The sequence below is a fragment of the Amblyomma americanum genome, chromosome 9 (genome assembly GCF_052857255.1).
Source record: "Amblyomma americanum isolate KBUSLIRL-KWMA chromosome 9, ASM5285725v1, whole genome shotgun sequence".
Lineage (NCBI taxonomy): Eukaryota > Metazoa > Arthropoda > Arachnida > Ixodida > Ixodidae > Amblyomma > Amblyomma americanum.
In genome coordinates, this window is record NC_135505.1 from 35610554 (window position 1) to 35636783 (window position 26230).

At 46.1% G+C, this 26230-nt stretch overlaps 1 protein-coding gene across 1 annotated transcript in view; it reads right to left on the minus strand.

Moving 5' to 3' along the window:
* LOC144103290 (uncharacterized) overlaps window positions 1-19945 on the minus strand; it is a 175775-nt gene extending 155830 nt beyond the window's left edge. Inside the window, exon 1 of the mRNA XM_077636051.1 lies at window positions 19852-19945. The gene's annotated coding sequence lies outside the window, so the exon portion shown is untranslated. The remainder of the gene's footprint in view (window positions 1-19851) is intronic.
* Between the last annotated feature and the right edge of the window lie 6285 nt (window positions 19946-26230).

A 26230-nucleotide genomic window follows, 5' to 3' on the forward strand; every position in this document is an offset into this window, starting at 1 on the left:
TACAAGTATCTAGGAGTTACAATAACAAAAAACCTTAGCTGGAATAAACATGTATCAAACGTATGCTCCTCAGCCTTTCGTAAACTCTGCTTTCTTAGACATAAACTAAAACTTACCCCACCTGAACTTAAAAAATTAACCTACTTTTAAATAATAAGGCCATCACTAGAATATGCGTGCACCGTCTGGGATCCCTACACTAAACGTAACATCGAGGCCCTTGAAATGATTCAACGCAAAGCCGTCCATTTTATTTTTTCAAAGTATCATGTAACTGACTCACCAACGACCCTCATGCAAACTCACGGTATTGAAACATTACAGCTGCACCGGAAAATTCAAAGACTGAAACTACTTTTCTTACTAAAAAACCATAAACTGTCTATGAATGCAGACCCCTTCCTTAAACCTAACACTACGCGCCAAACACGAAATCATCATACACAATCATTAACCCCTTACAGTGCTAGGATTAACGCCTTTAAATACTCATTTTTTCCACGCACCATTGAGGAGTGGAACAGGTGTTCGCCAGATCTTTTAACCAGAGCTGATTCTTTTGACTCAATGTTTTCTTCACAGCATTTAATTTGAGAGCCGTTTTTTTCGTTCACTTTTTGTATTTTGCATCTGAGCCTTGTATTTATTGCTGTATTTTGTGTTACAACTTGTATTTAACATTTTTTCAATTTTGCTTAACTGTTCTTTTTTGCATATCGAAAAAGAAAAAAACAATTACGCGCATTTCATGTCAAGGTGTCCAGCTTGCTGATAAATCGCAAATCTCTGAGGCATTCAATAAGTATTTTCAGAGTGTGTTTTCCCATCATGGTTTATTTGCTCAACCCAGTACCATGTCTCACAACAGGATCCCCGACATTGTTTCTTCATCTGGCGTATTCTCCATGCTACTCAACCTCAAAACTAAAGCGTCCGCTGGACCTGACGGGATACCAAATATTTTTTTGCGCCGTTATGCAGAAGCCATCACAGAGTTCCTGGTTGTTATTTTCCGCAAATCATTTGAAACAGGAAACATTCCTTCCGACTGGAGGAAAGCGCGGGTTGTGCCCGTGCTGAAAAAGTGTGATCCTGCCTTGATTGCTAATTATCGTCCCATATCAATAACTTCCACATGTTGCAAACTTGCTGAGCATATCATAGCTAACTACATAACTACATTTCTAAATGATCACAAGGTACTTACCCCCCATCAGCACGGGTTTCGAAAAGGCTTTTCCACTGTCACTCAGCTAACTTCTGTCATTCATACTTTTGCAAGTGTACTAAATAGCGCTGGTCAAATGGATGTTATTTTTTTAGACTTCAGCAAAGCCGTTGATGTTATTTCTCATGCCAACCTAATTTACAAACTTGAACTTATTGGTCTTCCTAATTTCATAATTCGTTGGATTTCCTCATACCTTTCTCACCGCACACAATTTGTTTGTATTGATGATTGCTATTCAAACCACCTGCCGGTCACTTCAGGCGTCCCACAGGGAAGCGTCCTCGGACCTCTCCTCTTTTTGATATATATCAATGACATTACTAACGTTATAACTACCCCTGTTCAAATGACATTATTTGCAGATGACTGCGTTTTATTTCACCGAATTACTTGCCAAGATGATCAAGTTTTACTAAACTCCAATCTTCAGAACATACATACATGGTGTAATAAATGGGACATGAAGCTAAATTTAGAGAAAACAGTATACATGACGATAACTAACAAAAAGGCTTCCATCTCATTTCCTTACAATATTACATCTCACCTTCTGACCGAAGTCAGCGAGTACAAGTATCTAGGAGTTACAATAACAAAAAACCTTAGCTGGAATAAACATGTATCAAACGTATGCTCCTCAGCCTTTCGTAAACACTGCTTTCTTAGACATAAACTAAAACTTACCCCACCTGAACTTAAAAAATTAACCTACTTTTCAATAATAAGTGTGACATTCCGTGTGTGCTACGAGGATCCACGTTCGACGGCGCGGCGTAGACGGAGACCCGTGACAGCGGCATCATCAATTACCCAGCCATGCTCTTTGAGTGACGACCAGAACAACCGGACCCGCCGCCGCCCCGGGGAAACAGGCTTTATCCTCCCCAATTTCCGGGCACATTCCAGGACAAGGGAGCTGTCAGCGGGCCAGAGCGCGCCGTACCACAGCCGACGCTATGCGCTACCGCGAAGACAACATTCTTTCCCTCCCCCCCCTTTGTCGTGGGCTATCGCCGGGAAGGCACCCACAGCTTCCCAGAAGGGCCGTGACGGACACCTGTCATGGCGGACAGGCAGTACTCGCCAAGAATGTGGAAAGACAGGCGCTAGTGAATTAGCTCCGAAGAGAGAGCCTGTGTATACTCTCACTTGAGAGAGAGTGGTGGCGTTTTTGTTGTTTATTTAGTTTGTATTGTTAACAGACTCTGGGTTCGAGGCTAAGCCCAACCCAAGGGGTGGTCCCCATCTCGCATGTTATTTTGGATTGGAGAATTGATGCTTTGGGCGGGCCACTGGAAATGACCGCCCTCAGTCCTTTGTTAATCAAGTGCTTAAAAGCACATGTAAACGGATGCAGTCCAGTCTGAGCTGGGGCTCCACGCTTAGCATGTAATGTGATGCTACTTAGGCACTAACCTGCCCGGTCGATGAGTAAAGTAGTGCAAAGTTTGTTCTTTTGTAAATTCAGTTCTGCTTTTTCCAGTTTAACTCTCTGTATATGTATGTTGTAAAATTATGCTCTGCTGTCATCATCTACAAGCTCGCCTCCTGTTCATCTTCCAAGCCGAACGACACTAGAGGAAGGGTTTGTGAACCATCCTCGAAGAAACGGACGACTATTGAAATTCTACTGCATACACGCTCAGGACGACATCGTTCGCCAAGAGGGCCTTCAGCGCCGAAGCCCGTCGGCGTGCAGCTTCTGCCAGCAACCGCTCGAGCCCAACTCCGGAGCCACTCCATCGCCCCCATGAAGTCGTCGGCACGTAAGCTCGGACGCCCCAGCCTCTGATGTATAATCTTAATCATGTGTAATTATTGAATATACCTGTTTGTTTAAACTGAGCCATACGGTGTCTCTTTGCCTCTCCGTCCCGTGTGGACCTGCGCATTATGGGGGTCATCACACTGGTGTCTGAAGTGGGGTCTCAAAAGCAAATGTCCTCTGAATGCTGTGACATTCATGACTTCAAAATTGTAATCAAAAGGGAATCACGGGACTGATTGTGGGACTTTTACCCCCATTTGAGAGGCTTGAGGCACTGGAGGGCTTAAAAAAAAATGACTGTATCTGAGGGAGCTCCCACTCCACAGCCGTCGCTCGGAGCAAGCATGCTGGCATTAGGAAGCGTCATTCCGACGTTTACGGGAGATAAGACAGGGGTTCCAATCTGCGATTTCTTTTCCATGCTAGAAGAGATTGGGAAAATGGGGGGATGGTCCGATGCTCAAATGCTGGGAATGGCGAGGTGTAAGATGGCAGGAGCTGCTCATGATTTTGCATGGCGAGACGAAAAAGTAAAATCCACAAAATCATTTGCGGAATTTAAGAAGCTCGCGTTTTAGCATTTTGACACTGAACCACGTCACGTGCGAGTACAGAGGTTCCGTGACGCCGGACAGATGGTAGGGGAGGACGTGCGAACGTTTGCGTCGCGGCTTCAGCGCTTAGCGCGCGATACGTTAAGCAGGGAGGAGGAAGGAGACCAGCTTAAGAAGAAATACGCGGAGGATATACTTAAAGAGGAAATGACCGCTTTGTTCGTGGCTGGTCTGCAAGACCCCGTGCGCCGGTTCGTGCTCTCGCGCAAGCCGAGCAATTTCGACCAAGCCGTGGAGGCCGCATTGGATGAGGAACAAAATGAGGCGTTAACGACAGCCGCAGCGAGAGTACGCGTCATAGAGAGAGCGGTGCTCAACCCTGAGGTTGCTCTCTTGACAGAGCGGTTAGATCGCTTAGAACAGCTGCTATCTCAGCAGGTAGAATGCCAGGTTGAAGCGCGCGCTCAACAGCGCCCATTCGCTGGAAACCGGAGACCGCCACAAAGCTACAGGCGCGGTATGCGAGATTTTGAAGAAATCGTATGCTTCGCTTGGCAGGGTCGCGGACACATCGCCAGGTTCTGCCAAAACGTGCGCCGTGGGGAGCCACAAAGAGAAGCAGGCGAGACACGCCCTAAGCAAGCCTACAGCGGGGCTCCAGATACCGAGTCAAAAAACTAGTTAGTCCTCCCCAGCCTGAGGAGCGTGGGGAGGGAGCAGTAGATGATGAGGTGGTGGTAGTTTGTGTGGCCGACGAGGCATGCCCTGTTGTGCGTTGCAAGTTAAATGGTTGTTGCATGGAATTGTTGATAGATACGGGGTCAAAGGTGACATTGCTTAAGGAGAGCAGTTTTAACACGCTTCGAAGGAAGGGGGACCGCGAGGTGTTGGAAGCGTCTGGTGGTATGGCAACCAAATTTGTAGGCATAACGGGGGATCCTCTTGGCATAAGTGGACTCTACCGGTTACACTTCTCTCTCGGCGGAATTTCATTGGAGCACCCCTGCTACGTATGCCCGGACACGGTGTCTCTGCCAAACGGAGTGTCAGGTATATTAGGGCAGGATTTTTTGAGAAAAGGGAAGGTAGTAGTCTCATTCTCTGAGGAAGAGGTTAATGCGGGCGGCTCAAAAGTTCCGTTTTTGAACAGGAGAGGGGCTGAGATTCGCATTACCGATATTGACACCCGTCAAACAGTGGGATCATTGGAGAAGGTATATTCGCGGGTTGCCGTCCGGCTGGTCGAGGAGGCGGTCGTCCTTCCTTGGTCGGAGCACATTTTGTACGCGTTTGTGCCTTCAGATGTAGAGAGCGGCGCCGTGGGAGTGCTTGAGCCGGTCGACTCTCTCAGCAATGGCCTGAAGGCAGCCGCGTGCCTCGTGACAGTTAATGACGCCCACAGAGTGCCCCTACGGGTGGTTAACTGTAGCCAGCAGCCACTGAGCCTTCCCAAGAACAAAACATTGGCTTTCTTCACCTCTGCGATAGAGCAACGTGAGCCCACCGATACGGTACTCGCAACTGTAGAGCATGCTAGTCCTTCGGCTGCTCCAAAGGTGTCGTTCGATCTTTCTCACGTAAAATCCAGGGAGAGGGAGGCTCTGGCTGGTTTGCTGAACGACTACTCGGAGGTATTCGCCGCGTCCAACCTGGATTTGGGCTGCTGTGGCGTTATAAAGCACAGGATAGAAACCGGCACTTCATCGCCCGTTTACCAGCGTGCGTACAAGATTCCTTACTCCCAACGTGAGGAGATGGAGCGGCAGGTGCAGGACCTGATTGATCGCGGCATTGTCGAACACTCAAAGTCACCCTGGGGAGCACCAGCACTATTGGTGGAAAAGCCAGATGGCTCGTATCGATTGGTAGTGGACTACCGCAAACTAAATGCCGTAACTCGCATCGATCCATACCCCATCCCCAATATACAGGAGACGCTTTCTCAGCTGGGCTCTGCCAGGTACTTCACGGTAGTGGACATGGCGGCGGGATTCTGGCAGATAGCAATGGATCCGGCAGATGTCGAGAAAACGGCATTCAACACGCCCTCAGGGCACTATGAATGGAAAAGAATGCCGATGGGTCTGGCCAACAGCCCTGCCGTCTGGCAGAGAACCGCTGATGTTATCCTGGCAGATCTTCTGGGGAGGCTGTGCTTCGTGTATATGGATGACATTATCATATACAGTGACAGTTTTGAGAACCATTTGCGCGATATTGAGCAGGTTTTGGTGCGACTAAGAGGAGCGGGTCTCAAGCTGAAGCCCTCTAAGTGCCAATTCCTCAAAAACGAGGTGAAATACCTCGGGCACGTTGTTTCAGCTGACGGCGTGCGACCGGACCCTGAGAAACTAAGGTGTGTCTCGGATTTTCCATCCCCGACTAGCGTCCGCCAGGTCCGGCAGTTTCTCGGCCTGATCGGTTACTACCGAAGGCACATAGAGGAGTTCGCCAAGCTCGCTAAGCCGCTCAGCGCCTTAACAGCCAAAAATGTCGCCTTTCGCTGGGACGAAAACGCGGAGAATGCTTTTGGGGCCCTGAAAAGGAAGCTAATGAGTGCACCGCTGTTGCGCCACCCGGATTTTAATTTGCCCTTCGTTATGGCCACAGATGCGTCAAAGTTCGCAGTGGGTGCCGTGCTATCTCAGGTTATCGAGGGCAAAGAACATCCCGTTGCTTTTGCTAGCCGACAGCTGAGCCCCACAGAGCAAAAGTACGGAGCTACAGAAAGGGAGTGCCTCGCCGTTGTCTGGGCAGTAAAGCACTTCAGATGCTACCTTTACGGCCGCAAATTCAAGCTAGTCACAGACTGCCATCCTCTGAAATGGGTGATGAGTGTCAGGGACCCTAGCTCGCGACTCGCTAGATGGAATCTACACCTGCAGGAATACTGCTTTGAAGTTGAGCACAAGTCAGGAAAGACACATCTGAATGCTGATGCACTCAGCCGCACAGCTGCCGTGGCAGCTATAGATGAGTTTGTCCCCGTAGTCGACCCCGCCGAATTACGCACAGAGCAGGGCAAAGATCCTGACCTGAAGCGAATAATCGAAAGCTTAGAGGGCGCACCGTCTCACCCCGAACAGCTAGGTTATTTCATTGACAAAGACGGCACCCTGTGTCGGCGCACGAGGCCAACCAGGAAAGGGAGACCAGAGAAAACCGCTTGGGAGAGAGTCGTCATACCTCGGTCGTGGACAGAAAGGGTTCTTCGCGCGTTTCACGATGCGCCATGCGCCGGTCATTTTGGCGTAGCGAAGACACGCAGGCGTGTGGAGCGTTTGTACTTTTGGAGTGGCATGCGACAGGATGTTAGAGACTACTGTGCGAAGTGTCATTCCTGTCTCGAAAGAAAAACACCCAAGGGACGAAGACCAGCTCCAAGGTGTCTTGGTGAAAAAACAGCGCACAAGCAGACACAGACAGAAAGAAGGGACAAGCGCTGAACTAGCAACTGAGGTTTTATTGAGAAGCATGGGGAAATATATACAGCACAGCATACAGCATTCAAAAACATATAAACAGCACATAAAAGGCGGATAAGAAGCCAGCATCCAAAATCATCGCTTAACATTGCATATCCAAGAATTCCATCTCTTTTGTTGAAAGAAGGATAGACGGGGTGCTGACACATGAGTCCTCCGCTTTTGCTATCGCCCTAGCCTCGATAATTTCCCTTGTTATTGTGCACTTGTTTCGTGCCAGGATTTTGCAGCCGTGAAGGTCGGGTATGCAGGCAGGTTTATGATTGCAACGGTGACAGTGCTTAGCCAGAAAACCTGATGAAGCAATGGATCTTACATTGTTGTTATGCCCCAGTAATCTTTCGTTAAGACACCGACCGGTCTGGCCGATGTATCTGCTTCCACACGGTAACTTAATTTCATAAACAACACCCTGATCACATGCAACAAAAGGATTCTGGTGGTTGATTTTGCATCCAGGACGAGGCTTTTTCATTGGATTTGTCGCTTTACACAGTTTTATTAGTTTTTCTGGGGCAGAAAACACAACCTTAACATCGGCCTTCTTCGCTATTTTCTTAAGGTTGTGTGAGATCTTATGCATATAAGGGATGACCACAACTTTTTGTTTATCATCTCTTTGTCCCTTTTGTTGATTGCATCCCGTCTGCCCTTCCGCTTTTTTCTCTTTTAGAACACCTTCCGCCACTGACACTAGCAATTCACTGGGGTAGCCAGCCGCACGTAGACGGGCAGTTTGTTTCAGTAGGCTTTCCTCAACTGTGTGAAAACACGACTTGTTTAATGCATTACGAAAGCAAAGCTTAGCTATACCCCTTTTCACCAATTTCGAGTGTGCCGAATCGTACGGAAGTATCGGCTTTTTTCCCCTAGGATCATAAATCCAACAGGCATGGTTGTTCGTAAACCGGAGGCTTAAGTCCAAGAAACGGATGCTTTCATCCAGAGGCAGTTCATTGGTCAAAGTTTGGGGTTTAAACACTCCTCGAATATTCTTAGAATGCTCCCGAATGTTTCGTCAAGAGGTCGGTCTGTCCTTTCTATTATAATCAGAAAGTCGTCAACATATCGTGCCACGTTTAAAACTTGGCAGCCGTCCAGACGTGTTAACAACACATTGTCACACTCAGCCAGAAATAAATCGCTCAACAAGGGCGCTATGCATGAGCCTATACACACACCTTGCTTTTGTAGATACGTGTTTTTTCCCCAGTCTACATATGTAGATGTCAGATAAAGATGCAATAGTTCCAAAAAGCCCCCTACATCTATACCCGCCTCATTCTGGAATGCAACAGCTCCTGCCTTATCAATGCACGTTTCTACACACGACATTAATCTATCATGCGGGAGTGAATAAAACAAATCCTTGATGTCAATAGAAAAGGCCGTCACTAATTTTCCTTCTACAGAATTGAGATAGTTAGCAACTTCATTGGAATTTCTGATTAGGAACGGGTCATCAAAGGTAAGCTTTTTCAGCTGGTCCTGCAAGAAAATTCCAATGCTCTTTTGCCACGTCCCACGCTCCGACACTATTACCCTGAAAGGGCACTCTGGCTTGTGCGTTTTGGCGGCAAACAACATTTGTAATGACAAATTCTCACTCTTGTCTATGTGGGTTACAAGTCCTGTTAGATTGAGCTTGTTGCACAGTTTCTTTGCCTTTGATTTCGCTCTTTTTAGTGAAACATTTTTGCTGTCAAACGCAGCATTCACAGCCTGTGATGCTTTACGGGAGAAGGTCCCCACAGAAAACACTGCAAACCCACCTTCTTTATCGGCAGGCAGAACACACAGTGCCTCTTTTTGAAGGAAGGATAGCGTCTTTCGAAATGGCACTCTGGAGTTTGATTGCTTGTGTTGGTCGAGCACATCTACGCCACTCCAAATACACCCATCGATGTTGCGGTCCGTTGCCCGTCGAGCAATCCGTCTCACTAAGGCCAACTGTTCGGAGGCGGTCAGTTTTGGTTCTATGGCGAATTTCGGCCCTCTTTCCAGCACTCGACGAACTCCTTCCGGAAGGCGGACGCCGTCCTCTGTGTGGACCTGGTTTCGTGTTGTGGTGTTCCTCGGAGCCAATGAGTCCCGAAGCCCGCGAAGGACTGGTTGCCACAAGAATTCAGTAGTACAGTCCAGGCATTTCTTCCACTGTGACCACAATATCTTCCTCGTAGACGGCGACCCCTGAGTGCTTAATTTTGCGTATAGGCAATCCTTGTACATACGTGCTTGTCGTTGCCATTCAGAACGAAGAAGCTTGCAGATTCTGGCAGCGTGCCCTCTGGAGGGATTTAGGCATCCGAAAAGTGCTCGTATGTCTGGTGGCAAAACCTTTTTTCTGATGCAGAAAGACAGAATTCTTGCTCTGCATGCTGCGTCGGCGGTGAGTGAAATAAGGAAGCTTGGGTCCAACTTGCTACACATAAAAGAGCCCGATGTACAAGAAATCATTGTCAGTAAAGCAGCTGAATGGGCTAGTTGGTTTTGCATCTTGGTGAAAAAACAGCGCACAAGCAGACACAGACAGAAAGAAGGGACAAGCGCTGAACTAGCAACTGAGGTTTTATTGAGAAGCATGGGGAAATATATACAGCACAGCATACAGCATTCAAAAACATATAAACAGCACATTAAAGGCGGATAAGAAGCCAGCATCCAAAATCATCGCTTAACATTGCATATCCAAGAATTCCATCTCTTTTGTTGAAAGAAGGATAGACGGGGTGCTGACGCATGAGTCCTCCGCTTTTGCTATCGCCCTAGCCTCGATAATTTCCCTTGTTATTGTGCACTTGTTTCGTGCCAGGATTTTGCAGCCGTGAAGGTCGGGTATGCAGGCAGGTTTATGATTGCAACGGTGACAGTGCTTAGCCAGAAAACCTGATGAAGCAATGGATCTTACATTGTTGTTATGCTCCAGTAATCTTTCGTTAAGACACCGACCGGTCTGGCCGATGTATCTGCTTCCACACGGTAACTTAATTTCATAAACAACACCCTGATCACATGCAACAAAAGGATTCTGGTGGTTGATTTTGCATCCAGGACGAGGCTTTTTTATTGGATTTGTCGCTTTACACAGTTTTATTAGTTTTTCTGGGGCAGAAAACACAACCTTAACATCGGCCTTCTTCGCTATTTTCTTAAGGTTGTGTGAGATCTTATGCATATAAGGGATGACCACAACTTTTTGTTTATCATCTCTTTGTCCCTTTTGTTGATTGCATCCCGTCTGCCCTTCCGCTTTTTTCTCTTTTAGAACACCTTCCGCCACTGACACTAGCAATTCACTGGGGTAGCCAGCCACACGTAGACGGGCAGTTTGTTTCAGTAGGCTTTCCTCAACTGTGTGAAAACACGACTTGTTTAATGCATTACGAAAGCAAAGCTTAGCTATACCCCTTTTCACCAATTTCGAGTGTGCCGAATCGTACGGAAGTATCGGCTTTTTTCCCCTAGGATCATAAATCCAACAGGCATGGTTGTTCGTAAACCGGAGGCTTAAGTCCAAGAAACGGATGCTTTCATCCAGAGGCAGTTCATTGGTCAAAGTTAGGGGGTTTAAACACTCCTCGAATATTCTTAGAATGCTCCCGAATGTTTCGTCAAGAGGTCGGTCTGTCCTTTCTATTATAATCAGAAAGTCGTCAACACGTGGCACGATATGTTGACGACTTTCTGATTATAATAGAAAGGACAGACCGACCTCTTGACGAAACATTCGGGAGCATTCTAAGAATATTCGAGGAGTGTTTAAACCCCCTAACTTTGACCAATGAACTGCCTCTGGATGAAAGCATCCGTTTCTTGGACTTAAGCCTCCGGTTTACGAACAACCATGCCTGTTGGATTTATGATCCTAGGGGAAAAAAGCCGATACTTCCGTACGATTCGGCACACTCGAAATTGGTGAAAAGGGGTATAGCTAAGCTTTGCTTTCGTAATGCATTAAACAAGTCGTGTTTTCACACAGTTGAGGAAAGCCTACTGAAACAAACTGCCCGTCTACGTGCGGCTGGCTACCCCAGTGAATTGCTAGTGTCAGTGGCGGAAGGTGTTCTAAAAGAGAAAAAAGCGGAAGGGCAGACGGGATGCAATCAACAAAAGGGACAAAGAGATGATAAACAAAAAGTTGTGGTCATCCCTTATATGCATAAGATCTCACACAACCTTAAGAAAATAGCGAAGAAGGCCGATGTTAAGGTTGTGTTTTCTGCCCCAGAAAAACTAATAAAACTGTGTAAAGCGACAAATCCAATGAAAAAGCCTCGTCCTGGATGCAAAATCAACCACCAGAATCCTTTTGTTGCATGTGATCAGGGTGTTGTTTATGAAATTAAGTTACCGTGTGGAAGCAGATACATCGGCCAGACCGGTCGGTGTCTTAACGAAAGATTACTGGAGCATAACAACAATGTAAGATCCATTGCTTCATCAGGTTTTCTGGCTAAGCACTGTCACCGTTGCAATCATAAACCTGCCTGCATACCCGACCTTCACGGCTGCAAAATCCTGGCACGAAACAAGTGCACAATAACAAGGGAAATTATCGAGGCTAGGGCGATAGCAAAAGCGGAGGACTCATGTGACAGCACCCCGTCTATCCTTCTTTCAACAAAAGAGATGGAATTCTTGGATATGCAATGTTAAGCGATGATTTTGGATGCTGGCTTCTTATCCGCCTTTTATGTGCTGTTTATATGTTTTTGAATGCTGTATGCTGTGCTGTATATATTTCCCCATGCTTCTCAATAAAACCTCAGTTGCTAGTTCAGCGCTTGTCCCTTCTTTCTGTCTGTGTCTGCTTGTGCGCTGTTTTTTCACCAAGATGCAAAACCAACTAGCCCATTCAGCTGCTTTACTGACAATGATTTCTTGTACATCGGGCTCTTTTATGTGTAGCAAGTTGGACCCAAGCTTCCTTATTTCACTCACCGCCGACGCAGCATGCAGAGCAAGAATTCTGTCTTTCTGCATCAGAAAAAAGGTTTTGCCACCAGACATACGAGCACTTTTCGGATGCCTAAATCCCTCCAGAGGGCACGCTGCCAGAATCTGCAAGCTTCTTCGTTCTGAATGGCAACGACAAGCACGTATGTACAAGGATTGCCTATACGCAAAATTAAGCACTCAGGGGTCGCCGTCTACGAGGAAGATATTGTGGTCACAGTGGAAGAAATGCCTGGACTGTACTACTGAATTCTTGTGGCAACCAGTCCTTCGCGGGCTTCGGGACTCATTGGCTCCGAGGAACACCACAACACGAAACCAGGTCCACACAGAGGACGGCGTCCGCCTTCCGGAAGGAGTTCGTCGAGTGCTGGAAAGAGGGCCGAAATTCGCCATAGAACCAAAACTGACCGCCTCCGAACAGTTGGCCTTAGTGAGACGGATTGCTCGACGGGCAACGGACCGCAACATCGATGGGTGTATTTGGAGTGGCGTAGATGTGCTCGACCAACACAAGCAATCAAACTCCAGAGTGCCATTTCGAAAGACGCTATCCTTCCTTCAAAAAGAGGCACTGTGTGTTCTGCCTGCCGATAAAGAAGGTGGGTTTGCAGTGTTTTCTGTGGGGACCTTCTCCCGTAAAGCATCACAGGCTGTGAATGCTGCGTTTGACAGCAAAAATGTTTCACTAAAAAGAGCGAAATCAAAGGCAAAGAAACTGTGCAACAAGCTCAATCTAACAGGACTTGTAACCCACATAGACAAGAGTGAGAATTTGTCATTACAAATGTTGTTTGCCGCCAAAACGCACAAGCCAGAGTGCCCTTTCAGGGTAATAGTGTCGGAGCGTGGGACGTGGCAAAAGAGCATTGGAATTTTCTTGCAGGACCAGCTGAAAAAGCTTACCTTTGATGACCCGTTCCTAATCAGAAATTCCAATGAAGTTGCTAACTATCTCAATTCTGTAGAAGGAAAATTAGTGACGGCCTTTTCTATTGACATCAAGGATTTGTTTTATTCACTCCCGCATGATAGATTAATGTCGTGTGTAGAAACGTGCATTGATAAGGCAGGAGCTGTTGCATTCCAGAATGAGGCGGGTATAGATGTAGGGGGCTTTTTGGAACTATTGCATCTTTATCTGACATCTACATATGTAGACTGGGGAAAAAACACGTATCTACAAAAGCAAGGTGTGTGTATAGGCTCATGCATAGCGCCCTTGTTGAGCGATTTATTTCTGGCTGAGTGTGACAATGTGTTGTTAACACGTCTGGACGGCTGCCAAGTTTTAAACGTGGCACGATATGTTGACGACTTTCTGATTATAATAGAAAGGACAGACCGACCTCTTGACGAAACATTCGGGAGCATTCTAAGAATATTCGAGGAGTGTTTAAACCCCAAACTTTGACCAATGAACTGCCTCTGGATGAAAGCATCCGTTTCTTGGACTTAAGCCTCCGGTTTACGAACAACCATGCCTGTTGGATTTATGATCCTAGGGGAAAAAAGCCGATACTTCCGTACGATTCGGCACACTCGAAATTGGTGAAAAGGGGTATAGCTAAGCTTTGCTTTCGTAATGCATTAAACAAGTCGTGTTTTCACACAGTTGAGGAAAGCCTACTGAAACAAACTGCCCGTCTACGTGCGGCTGGCTACCCCAGTGAATTGCTAGTGTCAGTGGCGGAAGGTGTTCTAAAAGAGAAAAAAGCGGAAGGGCAGACGGGATGCAATCAACAAAAGGGACAAAGAGATGATAAACAAAAAGTTGTGGTCATCCCTTATATGCATAAGATCTCACACAACCTTAAGAAAATAGCGAAGAAGGCCGATGTTAAGGTTGTGTTTTCTGCCCCAGAAAAACTAATAAAACTGTGTAAAGCGACAAATCCAATGAAAAAGCCTCGTCCTGGATGCAAAATCAACCACCAGAATCCTTTTGTTGCATGTGATCAGGGTGTTGTTTATGAAATTAAGTTACCGTGTGGAAGCAGATACATCGGCCAGACCGGTCGGTGTCTTAACGAAAGATTACTGGAGCATAACAACAATGTAAGATCCATTGCTTCATCAGGTTTTCTGGCTAAGCACTGTCACCGTTGCAATCATAAACCTGCCTGCATACCCGACCTTCACGGCTGCAAAATCCTGGCACGAAACAAGTGCACAATAACAAGGGAAATTATCGAGGCTAGGGCGATAGCAAAAGCGGAGGACTCATGTGTCAGCACCCCGTCTATCCTTCTTTCAACAAAAGAGATGGAATTCTTGGATATGCAATGTTAAGCGATGATTTTGGATGCTGGCTTCTTATCCGCCTTTTATGTGCTGTTTATATGTTTTTGAATGCTGTATGCTGTGCTGTATATATTTCCCCATGCTTCTCAATAAAACCTCAGTTGCTAGTTCAGCGCTTGTCCCTTCTTTCTGTCTGTGTCTGCTTGTGCGCTGTTTTTTCACCAAGATGCAAAACCAACTAGCCCATTCAGCTGCTTTACTACCAGCTCCAATTCAGCCGTTCCCTGAGGTTTCGGCTCCCTTCGAGCGGACAGGTATGGACATAATGGGCCCATTGCCCACGACCACTTCCGGAAACAAGTACATTTTAGTATTTGTCGATCACCTTTCAAAATACGCGGAAGCGGTAGCACTCCCAGATCAGAAGGCAGACACGGTTGCAAGAGCATTTGTCGAACAGATCGTGCTCCGACATGGACCCCCGAGGCAACTCTTGACAGATCGGGGAACGAACTTCGTGTCGCAGCTAATGAGGAGAGTTTGCGAGCTGCTTAAGATCGCTAAGAAGCAGACAACACCGTACCATCCGGCTTGCAACGGCGCGGTGGAGCGACTGAACCAAACCGTGGCCGGGTTCCTGTCGCATTTTGTTTCGCGCGACCAGCGGGACTGGGACTTGTGGCTCCCGTATGCAATGTTTGCCTACAATTCCGCAGCACACGAGAGCACGGGCGAATCGCCATTCTTTCTTCTCTACGGCCGAGACCCGGACCAGCCTAGTGAAGTGCCAGAGGGCCCCCGTCGTGTCCCATACGCTTCACTGGACGACTATAAGGCGGAGCTAGAATCGCGCTTGCAAGTGGCGAGGGACATCGCAAAGGAGGCCTTAAAGAAAGCGGCGAAGCGCAGGAAGGAGGTGCACGATCGCAGTGCTAGAGACGCGCCGTTTAATGTGGGGGACAGCGTGTACATTGAAAACTGCCAAAGGCAGATTGGGCTAGCTCGTAAGTTCCAGACGAAGTGGAGAGGACCGTGCGAGGTTGTCGAGAAGCTTTCTCCGGTAAACTTCAGAGTCCGAGACGTGAACCGGCGTTTGATAAGGATACACGCAAATCGCCTCAAGTCGGCACCGGTTCAGTATTCACGAAATGAGGAAAGGGAAAGCGCGGATTTTGATGGGGACAGAAGTGAAGCGGAGCGCGCAGATAGTTCGCAAGAAACGCCCTCTCCTGCATTTGTTCGGCAGGCGCCCGAGGTGACGGCCGGAATGCCACCGGATTTACTTCATGCATTGCTAGAAGAAGAAGCGCGCGAGGTTGCCGCGCAGATAACGCCAGGAGAGGCTCCTGCCACGAGCCCTCGCGAGTCCCAAAGCAGACAAAGGGTCACAGACTTACTTAGAATGACTCATGAAGGCCGATATCCGCTGCGAAATCGGAAAGCTAAGTCGGACTAATGGCGTAAACAGAGCGGAGTTGTGAACTGGTTAGAATTGTGTAATGCCGCAGCTCATAACATTGCTATATGCGTATGTGTTAAGTTATCGGAGTTAATAGTTAAACCTTTCTGTCATTAAGTAACACCTTCACAGGAGAGCATGCGGAGCGCATGCAGAACCTGCCCTACTTCCTTTCGTTATCTATATTTTTGTCTGTGCCGTGATCGTGCTAGAAGTGGGAGCTCCTTTGTAACTGTGGTAAATTTATTTCATCCAGTTTGGACTAGAAAGGAGAGGCTTGGGTGCTGAGTTTCATGTTTATCTGTAAAAGAAGATCAGTGCTGCCCCTGGAGACGCCAGTATTGACAGCGGAGGCATATGGTGTTGTGCAGTGGTGTTGAGTGCAGCGAAAAGTGTTTTGTCGGACGCACTGTGCGAGGCGATTCAGAAAGACAAGGGGAGCTGCGTGGACTCAAATGTTCGGAGAACATTCTTCTGGAGGGTGAGCGAGTGTGACATTCCGTGTGTGCTACGAGGATCCACGTTCGACGGCGCGGCGTAGACGGAGACCCGTGACAGCGGCATCATCAATTACCCAGCCATGCTCTTTGAGTGACGACCAGAACAACCGGACCCGCCGCCGCCCCGGGGAAACAGGCTTTATCCTCCCCAATTTCCGGGCACATTCCAGGACAAGGGAGCTGTCAGCGGGCCAGAGCGCTCCGTACCACAGCCGACGCTATGCGCTACCGCGAAGACAACATTCTTTCCCTCCCCCCCCCCCTTTGTCGTGGGCTATCGCCGGGAAGGCACCCACAGCTTCCCAGAAGGGCCGTGACGGACACCTGTCATGGCGGACAGGCAGTACTCGCCAAGAATGTGGAAAGACAGGCGCTAGCGAATTAGCTCCGAAGAGAGAGCCTGTGTATACTCTCACTTGAGAGAGAGTGGTGGCGTTTTTGTTGTTTATTTAGTTTGTATTGTTAACAGACTCTGGGTTCGAGGCTAAGCCCAACCCAAGGGGTGGTCCCCATCTCGCATGTTATTTTGGATTGGAGAATTGATGCTTTGGGCAGGCCACTGGAAATGACCGCCCTTAGTCCTTTGTTAATCAAGTGCTTAAAAGCACATGTAAACGGATGCAGTCCAGTCTGAGCTGGGGCTCCACGCTTAGCATGTAATGTGATGCTACTTAGGCACTAACCTGCCCGGTCGATGAGTAAAGTAGTGCAAAGTTTGTTCTTTTGTAAATTCAGTTCTGCTTTTTCCAGTTTAACTCTCTGTATATGTATGTTGTAAAATTATGCTCTGCTGTCATCATCTACAAGCTCGCCTCCTGTTCATCTTCCAAGCCGAACGACACTAGAGGAAGGGTTTGTGAACCATCCTCGAAGAAACGGACGACTATTGAAATTCTACTGCATACACGCTCAGGACGACATCGTTCGCCAAGAGGGCCTTCAGCACCGAAGCCCGTCGGCGTGCAGCTTCTGCCAGCAACCGCTCGAGCCCAACTCCGGAGCCACTCCATCGCCCCCATGAAGTCGTCGGCACGTAAGCTCGGACGCCCCAGCCTCTGATGTATAATCTTAATCATGTGTAATTATTGAATATACCTGTTTGTTTAAACTGAGCCATACGGTGTCTCTTTGCCTCTCCGTCCCGTGTGGACCTGCGCATTATGGGGGTCATCACATAAGGCCATCACTAGAATATGCGTGCACCGTCTGGGATCCCTACACTAAACGTAACATCGAGGCCCTTGAAATGATTCAACGCAAAGCCGTCCATTTTATTTTTTCAAAGTATCGTGTAACTGACTCACCAACGACCCTCATGCAAACTCACGGTATTGAAACATTACAGCTGCACCGGAAAATTCAAAGACTGAAACTACTTTTCTTACTAAAAAACCATAAACTGTCTATGAATGCAGACCCCTTCCTTAAACCTAACACTACGCGCCAAACACGAAATCATCATACACAATCATTGACCCCTTACAGTGCTAGGATTAACGCCTTTAAATACTCATTTTTTCCACGCACCATTGAGGAGTGGAACAGGTGTTCGCCAGATTTTTTAACCAGAGCTGATTCTTTTGACTCAATGTTTTCTTCACAGCATTTAATTTGAGAGCCGTTTTTTTCGTTCACTTTTTGTATTTTGCATCTGAGCCTTGTATTTATTGCTGTATTTTGTGTTACAACTTGTATTTAACATTTTTTCAATTTTGCTTAACTGTTCTTTTTTGCATATAAATATGTACTCGCCCCTCCTGTTTGGGTCTACTGTAGGCCGGCAGTATGTTCTAAATAAATAAAAATAAATAAATAAATAAACACGTGATATTGTGTGAGCACCAGTATGTAAACGATACACGCATCGCCCAGTGATCGACTACAACGCAAGATTTATTGAGGATGCTTCAAGGGGTTACCAGCCGATTAGAACCCAAGAGTTAAACAAGGACAATGCTGAAAAATTTTCAGGGATATTTGTGTTCTGTCTTATGGTTATGACGCGATAGCTTAATGATTTAACGACCATATATATAGAATTGGTCGCCCTCTACTCAACATTCGTAGATCCCAGGGAGTCCTCATTTCACTGCTGGCGAAGCGATGCGCCATTGTCCTGCGATGATGACAGGCACTGCCGCTGGTGAAGCCTGTGCTAACTAGTGCGCTCTTCCCAAGAAACCTCTAGCGACCAACCATCAATTTAACTGCCACCTGCAACGGTGTAAAGTTTGCTCATAATCCAGTGGGCAGGTGATGATGAAGCAGCTAGGTCGCGTGACCGACGTTGCCCACCTTCCTCCTAGGTAGTTTCTCTTGGGATTTTTCATGATTTTTTTCACTCACGGTCAACGGCGCCGATGACGCCGACGCTGGACTTTCAGCGACATGAATACCTCACTGCTATCACGTTAATAATACTGCAAGGTCGTCATCAGTTTCCAGGGTCGGTGTGACCGGAGCAAGAAATTCCTAGCTCCCTCCGGTAAGTCACAGCTATGACGACCGCATTGGTGAGTTGCTCCGCCACTGCTGGGGATTAAGACTTCAGGGTTAATTGGCGCATTCACATAGAAGGCTGCAACTAATTACTACATCAGGAGGCCAGATTATATTCTGCGAATTAGTGCGCAGTCGCTTCTGGCCACCGAGACAACTCTGCACCCCAGGCCCGGTTATGGAATTCCATCTGCACACATATGTCATACTTGGGGGTACCGAACTTCTTGGTCAAATAATGTCATCGATTTGCTGTTGACCCCCTCATCGTCTTCGTTGCGGTGTGAGTGCCCCTCACCCTGCAACAAGTTCTTATTCTCCGCGTCGCGTGAGGAAATCGTTGACTGCGCCTCTAATCACAATAATTACGCTGCTTTGTTGACTTGTGTGGCTACTCACGCTCTTCTGTATAAATGCACCTTTTGCCTGAACATTGCCTTCTGTCGGGCTGGGAGGGTTCTTTTTAACACTATTGGAGAAAACTAAATGCGAAACCCTTCTCTGCATGCAAGTACAGACATGAGCAATATGAAATGGAACAAACAATTTACTCTAAATTGCAGTTTTCGTGTTATTCTCCCGCACATTTTCAAAAGGAGTTTTGAATATTACATATGAACAGTGAAAACAGATAAAAAATACTGGGCTTGTCCCACATGATTATGGATTAAACAATAAATGAATGCTCAACATTGTTTCCTGAAATACTGCTCACGATAATACATGCGCATATTGCGGTTATCGAAGAATGACAAAGCTGAGAAAAATAGTTTCTTCATAATGACCATCATCACAAGTCCAGATACATCTCTTAAAGGACTAAGCACCCCCCCCCCCCCCTACTGTTGTCAAAGCAAACCTGTCCTGCACTGCTGCAGTCATCATGCTGCTGCAGTTTCTAGTCTCAACCGATCACCTCACTGTATGTAGTCTAAGTGCTGTTTTTTCTCTCATTAATAATGAGCAAGCCATAGATGGGTCCAAAATGTGGGTTTGCATGTCCTCTTTGTTATTTTATTACTCGTGTAGCTTAAACTACCGTAGAATTTTTGTATATTATGAGTATCAGCTCTAAAAAACAGAGTATTTCAAATTCCTAAGATTTCCGGCAAGCAAAAAAACTCGTGAAATTCGAAGCATTTTGCTGACACTCACTCTGCAGACACTGCGCTTAGCAGTATCGTCTGATGTACTTGCAGCACACAACTAGACAAGCGCTGTACTTCCTTGCTAGCTAATGGTCTGGTGGTCGGAGACAGGGCCAAGTAATTGTGGCATAGGGAGCCTCATATTCGGATCGGCGTACGCTTTCCGTGACAGCGGCCATAATTTATCACCAGCTGCAAGTTAGGGCCAGGTGAATTGAAGAGAATCGCAGCCAAGCCACTCTGGCAAGCCATAGAGCTGCTATAGTTCATCGAAGTAAGCCCTGGTAATAAATATGGCTGATATAAAAGAAAGATACAGGGGGCAGCATCATCATTTGTTCCTACACACCGATAAGACAAAGATATAAATGGCATGCATGAGCCCGTAAAAAGACGAGCACTAGAGCGACCACAATGTTTGGTATACAGAAAAAGCGCTTCATTTTCGTTTGATTAGGAGTAAAAGCTTTGGGGCATCCTTAAACCCGTTCTTAAAAAGAAAATTTAAAGAATTTTAGTAGCGTGCTATAGTGTTTGCAATCAGTGCCTAATGTTCTTACAATTTGATAGCCAAAACTCTGGTTGGAACCGGTTCCATTGTCATTATATGGTTTGCATGAGTCGTAACCGTCTAGGATGTTGGAGAACCTTCAATTAGATTATAATAAAGAGTTTTATTAATCCGGCCAAATATTCATTATCTACTTGCCCACCAAGCTACCTTAATTGATTTTCTCCTCCATTTTTAGTGCCCTTTGAAATTTTACATACAAAGAGCCTAGATAGAAAATTTGGGCCTCCTCTGATTTTCAAACATGGCGGTGCTGGAGATGCCACGACCCTGTTGATCAATAGGACAATTTTGTGATAGAAAAGCCAGAAAGTTATTGCGAGAGGCCAGCCTAAACACTCTCGCATCAATACAGCCCGACAGTAGCGCAACCACAGCGGTGGCCAAGTCGTTGAGCATCTGCCCCGCATGCGGGAGGTGTGGGGTTCGATGCCAAGTGCCGCCGGGTACCCACCGGTCATAGAATCGGTACAAGGTCTCCCGTGGTCTGGTGCTCGGCTTATTTAGGATGAAATGCTTGAAAAATGGTATTTGACCCCACCTTGAGTAGTCGAAAACACCTTGTGTTATGGCGCTCTTCGGCTATAGATGCCCTTGGACCACAAAAATTCATTATCAACATCCGATAGTAGCGCAGACAAAGAAATACGGCATATTTTTTATTTTTTAGCTAGACTTTTCCAGTGCCATCTGAGGTTTCTTGCGACAGCATGCAAATTCTTCTTGAGGTATGTGAACGAACTTGCACAGCCACATTCAGTGACAATAACACGTTCGTTGTGAAAAGTATTTGACATATTTTTCACTGCTTATACGCCTCGACCAGGCCGCATGACGCTCCCAGTACGCATAACATCTACTCGCCATATATTATCACTAAGAGAAAATAATGCGCTAAAGGAAGAAGAAAGATGCATATGATCTCAAAAGCGAGCCCAAATACGCACGAAATAATCATGATAACATAAATGTGGGTGCAAATAACCACCGCTCCCTTCCTCCAGTGTAATTTTCAAAATTTCGTGTCATTTCTTCATGTACGCTGAAAAACCAAGTACGAATTTTTCCAGGAGTATTGGGCAGAGGGCAACCGCAAGCACTCGCACGAAAGTTTTTGCTGGAGGGAGTTTTTTTGGAGAGTTCCACTGAATATCAATACTCATTTTTGTGGATTCCTTCAAATGCACAACTTGACAAGCTCAATTCAATGTTTTAGCCCCACAGTACGTCTGTCTAACGGCGAAAAGGCGCACCCTGATGTTTACGCTTGTGGGCGCGTACTTATCTTCAACAACACGGCGTAACGCCGAGATACTGAAGGACATGCTGGCTCTAACACCTGGCCCTTAGATCGTCACTGGAGACTTTAATGCGCATCAAGCTATGTGAGGAGGCATCTGGATGAATTTGCAAGGAAGAAGTCGCGTCTGTTTTGCTTTTGACCACGACCTGCAATGCTTTAACGACGGTTATCCGAAGTGAATTCCCGGGCTGTGTGACAGCAGCTGTCTGGGCTTGGCGTTTTTGTCTCGGTGCCTTGCGAGACTTAGCCGGTGGTTTGCCGATGTTTAAAACCCATATGCAAGAGGCCTGCAAAGGAGACATTAGAACAGGCATTGAGGAGAGCATCAAGCAGGCAATGGAAAACGCGAGATGCTTCTTCACTCCATTGCCAAAGTTTACAGAGTTCGATGTGGCGCTGCAGCGCCTCCGATCACTTCGACGAAGACCATAACGAAGATACAGGCGAACAAAGTCGCTGCTCGACCTAAGGGATGCAAGCCGCACGCAGACGAAATTCCAGCGCAAAATGCAAATCTTGCAGGCTTGGCGTTGGAAGGCATTTTGTGAATCACTGGATAATCGAAAGCCTCTCTCAGGAATTTGTACTGTGGTGCGTGGTCTACGAACATCTCCTCAGAAGCTCCAACCATTCAAGTTTTTCGCACTTCACCAGGAACTTTGCGAAGCGGAGATTGGTGAAACTCTTCCGGAAGAATACTAGCTCCCAGGAACCCATCCACAACTGTGAATTGCTGCGAAGTACCTAGATATAGGGATCCGAGAATGGCCCTTCTTTTTTCCATGGAGGAACTAGACGCTGCCGTGGCCGGTTGCAGACGGTCATCATCGCAGGGGCCCGATGGAGTAATATACTCTGCACTTCCAAACGTTTGCCAGGATGCTCGGCGTGCTCTTTTAGACGACTTAAACTTATCATGGCGAGCAGGTACAGTTCCGGAGGCGTGGAAATCAAGTCATCTGGTTCCAGTCTTTAAACTCGCAAATTAGCCGCTTGATCTCGAATCGTACCGTCCAGTTGCATTGGCTAGTTGCGTGGGCAAACTCATGGAAAGTATGGTACTTACACGGCCTGAGTGGCATCGGTTGTGCTACCAAATATACCCAGATATAATAACCTGGTTTAGACGCGGCATCTTATGGAGCATTCAAATAATGTCTACAACACTTCAAAGAGAAACCTGGGAGTCCACTGCTTAAAATGCCCCTCCCGTTATTGTGAACCCTTTTTTCATGAATGCACTGTTCTCGCGAAGAATGCACATGAACTCACACGTGAAATCATAGAAGCCGCCCACATTTGAAAGCTAGGAGAAGACTGTGTGAGCACCCCATCGATAGCCCTAACCTAACGGGAATTAGATTATTTGAACCAGGTTTCCTTGGAATAATTAAGCAGGCTTTTCTTAACCTCGATACCTTTTTAGTGGGCTATGAATCCTATCCTCGACGTTTTTATTGGATGGATTCTGAATTCAACCTTTTGATCTTATTGGCCCTTTTGGCATCGAAATTTCATCCTGTTTTGGGCTTTTCTTGGCTCTTTTAGTCGTTTTTCATTGCCTTCGTTTTTAACGCCCTGGTTTGGACCTTTTAATGCATTTTATCTTCATTCTGCTTGTAATGCCCTTCTGGCTTTTACTACATTTTTCTTATTTTTCATGTTGTTATCGCTTTGTCATTTGTCATTCCGTTACTGCCTTTCAGTGCCATCCTCTACCCGCCCTTACCTTTTATACACTCCCAGTTGCACTTTATCACCTCTGTCTTTTCACCTCAGTTATCTTTCTGTCGCGTGCAAACATAGCAGCTGCTTCCCATGTATTCCCGCCCACTTTTCGTATATATGCTGTGTCACTCTGCAATAAAGAACTAGTTCAAGTCAGCGCTGTGTCGTTATATCTGCCTCTGTCCGTGTCTAAAGGTGCGCTGTTTTTTTTTTTTTTTCAAATAAGATCTTTTAGACGAATGCCATCATATCCAGGTGGTTTGAAGTTCTTCATTCTGCATATAATGCTCCATAGCTCGTCAACTGTCATCAGTAGCAGATATGCGGTATGCACACATGCCCGTTTCAGTCGATGTCGTACAGGCCTACTGACTGCTATATTTCGCAACTTTTTTGTTGTGTTTATAAATACACATTAAATCTATCGCAGAGCACTTTCACGTTCTCCTTTGGGAAATTCTTCGGTACTGTTTCATCAATGGAAGTCTTTTTCTGTCTGCCTATCAGTTCATTGGAAATTTGCCACGTTTTCTTTCCGTCATGTTTGTTCAGTGCAAACTATCGTGCGTAAAACGAGCTTTTCGCCAGTCGCATTTTCACCGTTACCTGGTTCCGCAATGCGCGATATTCATCTCTTAAAGCTTTATCTTCAGGTTGCTTCCAACATTTTTGCCACGCTTTGTCTTTTGCGCAGCACAACTTCGCTATCTCATGAGTTATCCGCTTCTTATCTGGTTTTCTTCTTTTGATGTTAACAGATTTAGTTGACTGTGCATAGACGTTGCGAAAGATTTCAATAGTTCTGCTATATAAGCTGATGTGATCTAAATCAAAAAGGAACTCCAGTTAACATTACGAATAAATTGCCTACTTTACTGTTATCTATAACAGAACCTGTAATAGTACCTCCATCAGTTGTATGATCGTCAGACATTATTGTAATCGTTACAAAGTAATGATCAGCTAGTTTTTGCTTTATAACTCCCGAAACATATAGCTGGTCTTGCAAACGAATAATTATGTGGTCAATGAATGACTTGGTAATATTAGCAGCTAAGTATTCTTCTCTCATGTATCCATTAATTACGTTCACAAGTCCAAATTCTGCAAGCAAATTGAGGTAATCTGCTGTGATACCTTTTGTTTCTATCATAATGTCAATGTTTAGATCCCCTGCAATAATGAAGTGTTTCTCATTCATGTATTTATGAAAAAAAGTATACAGCTCATCTAGAAATGCACTGGCATTAAGATTTGATGGCCTCTATATTGCACATAAAGTGTAATCTGTATTTCCTTTTGAAATAGAGAGAGTGACCGCCTCTGCGTGAATAAAGCTGACGCCAATTCTATTCGTCATCCACTCATTTTTTATGAACAGCAAAACACCGCCTCCTTTACGATTTTCACGGCACAATGCGTACTGAGTGTATCCAGGAAATACAAATGGCCATTTTCTCGACACATCTATATTAACCTCAGTGAGAATAATAACATCCAATGAAACCTCCACTGTCTTTAAAATCAATCCTAATTCATCCCAGTATTTATTCAAACTTCTGATATTGACATGAGGCAAACCGAGTTCATGGTTCAAATCTGCATCGGTTTTTGCAGTTTCAACATAAACGTTCCACTGGCGAAATGACTCAAAAGAAACCATTAAGTTAGTTTCTCGCGATCCCTATCAGAGTTGATACTATAGTGATCGATGCACCTCCACCTTTTCAGACAAGAATTTTTCCGTTGCTCACCCAGACAAATTGAAAGCTCGTTCTTTCGCAAGCTTCTTGGACTGTGAAAGCAGCATTTTTTGAGCTCTTGTCAGGTTCTCATTTATGTAGATTTTTTTCTACTTGCAGCGCGCGCTTTTTTGCCAGCCGCATGTCCCGCGTGGCTTGGCCCACAAAGCGAACAATAATAGGCGGAATCTTATATTTTTGTGCCTTGAGGCGATGCAGCCCTTCTATCCTCTGTCGCTCCGGTGTCCGTATCTTCAACTTTGCACTGAGGTCAGTCAGAACTTGGTAATGGTCGAGATTACGGGTTTCAGCTATCCCGTGTATTTCTACGTTAGTGCGCCTTGTGTTCTGCTCAGCGCTTTCAACACGATCTTTCAGCCTGGCAAGCTCAGAGTCCTTTTCAGCCTTTTTTTCACCCAGTTCTTCAGTTATTGTTTTTAGTTTAGCTATCTCGTTTTCATGACCGGTAATCTTTGACAAGATTTCGTAGTACTTGGAAGCAAGTACTTCCATTGCTTTTTCTACAGCATGTATGGTAGCGTTCTGTTTGTCAACCTTGTTTTCAAGCGTTTCCAGACGGCACAAAATTTTTGTAAGCTTCTGGCTGAAGCCCTCAATCAGAGTGTTCACAGCGGTTGTCTTGGCAGACGTGGGCCTACTACTCTGCTTTGTCTCATCATTTTCGCTACTTGATGCATCATCATCAGCACTTTCAGTTCCCCTGCAGTCGACTCACTTGCAGACCGATAATTCGTTTGATCCTAAGTTTTTAAGAGCTGATTTAGTTGTACCTGAGCATTCAATGTGGAAAGACTTTTCACAGTTACTGCAAGTCAAAAACCTAGCTTTTTTTTCCCAAAACCCTTTGAACAAGAGGCGGCATTGGTATGGATTTTTCTCATTCACACTGTGAGGAGTTAAGTACAGTCGTATATTTGTTATTTGCTGGAAGTGTGGTATAGCGGTGCCGGAATGTGATGGCCAAAGCCAACCGTTTTAGTTTTACAATGCAAATAAAGCAGGAGCTTACACCTTCCTTTGA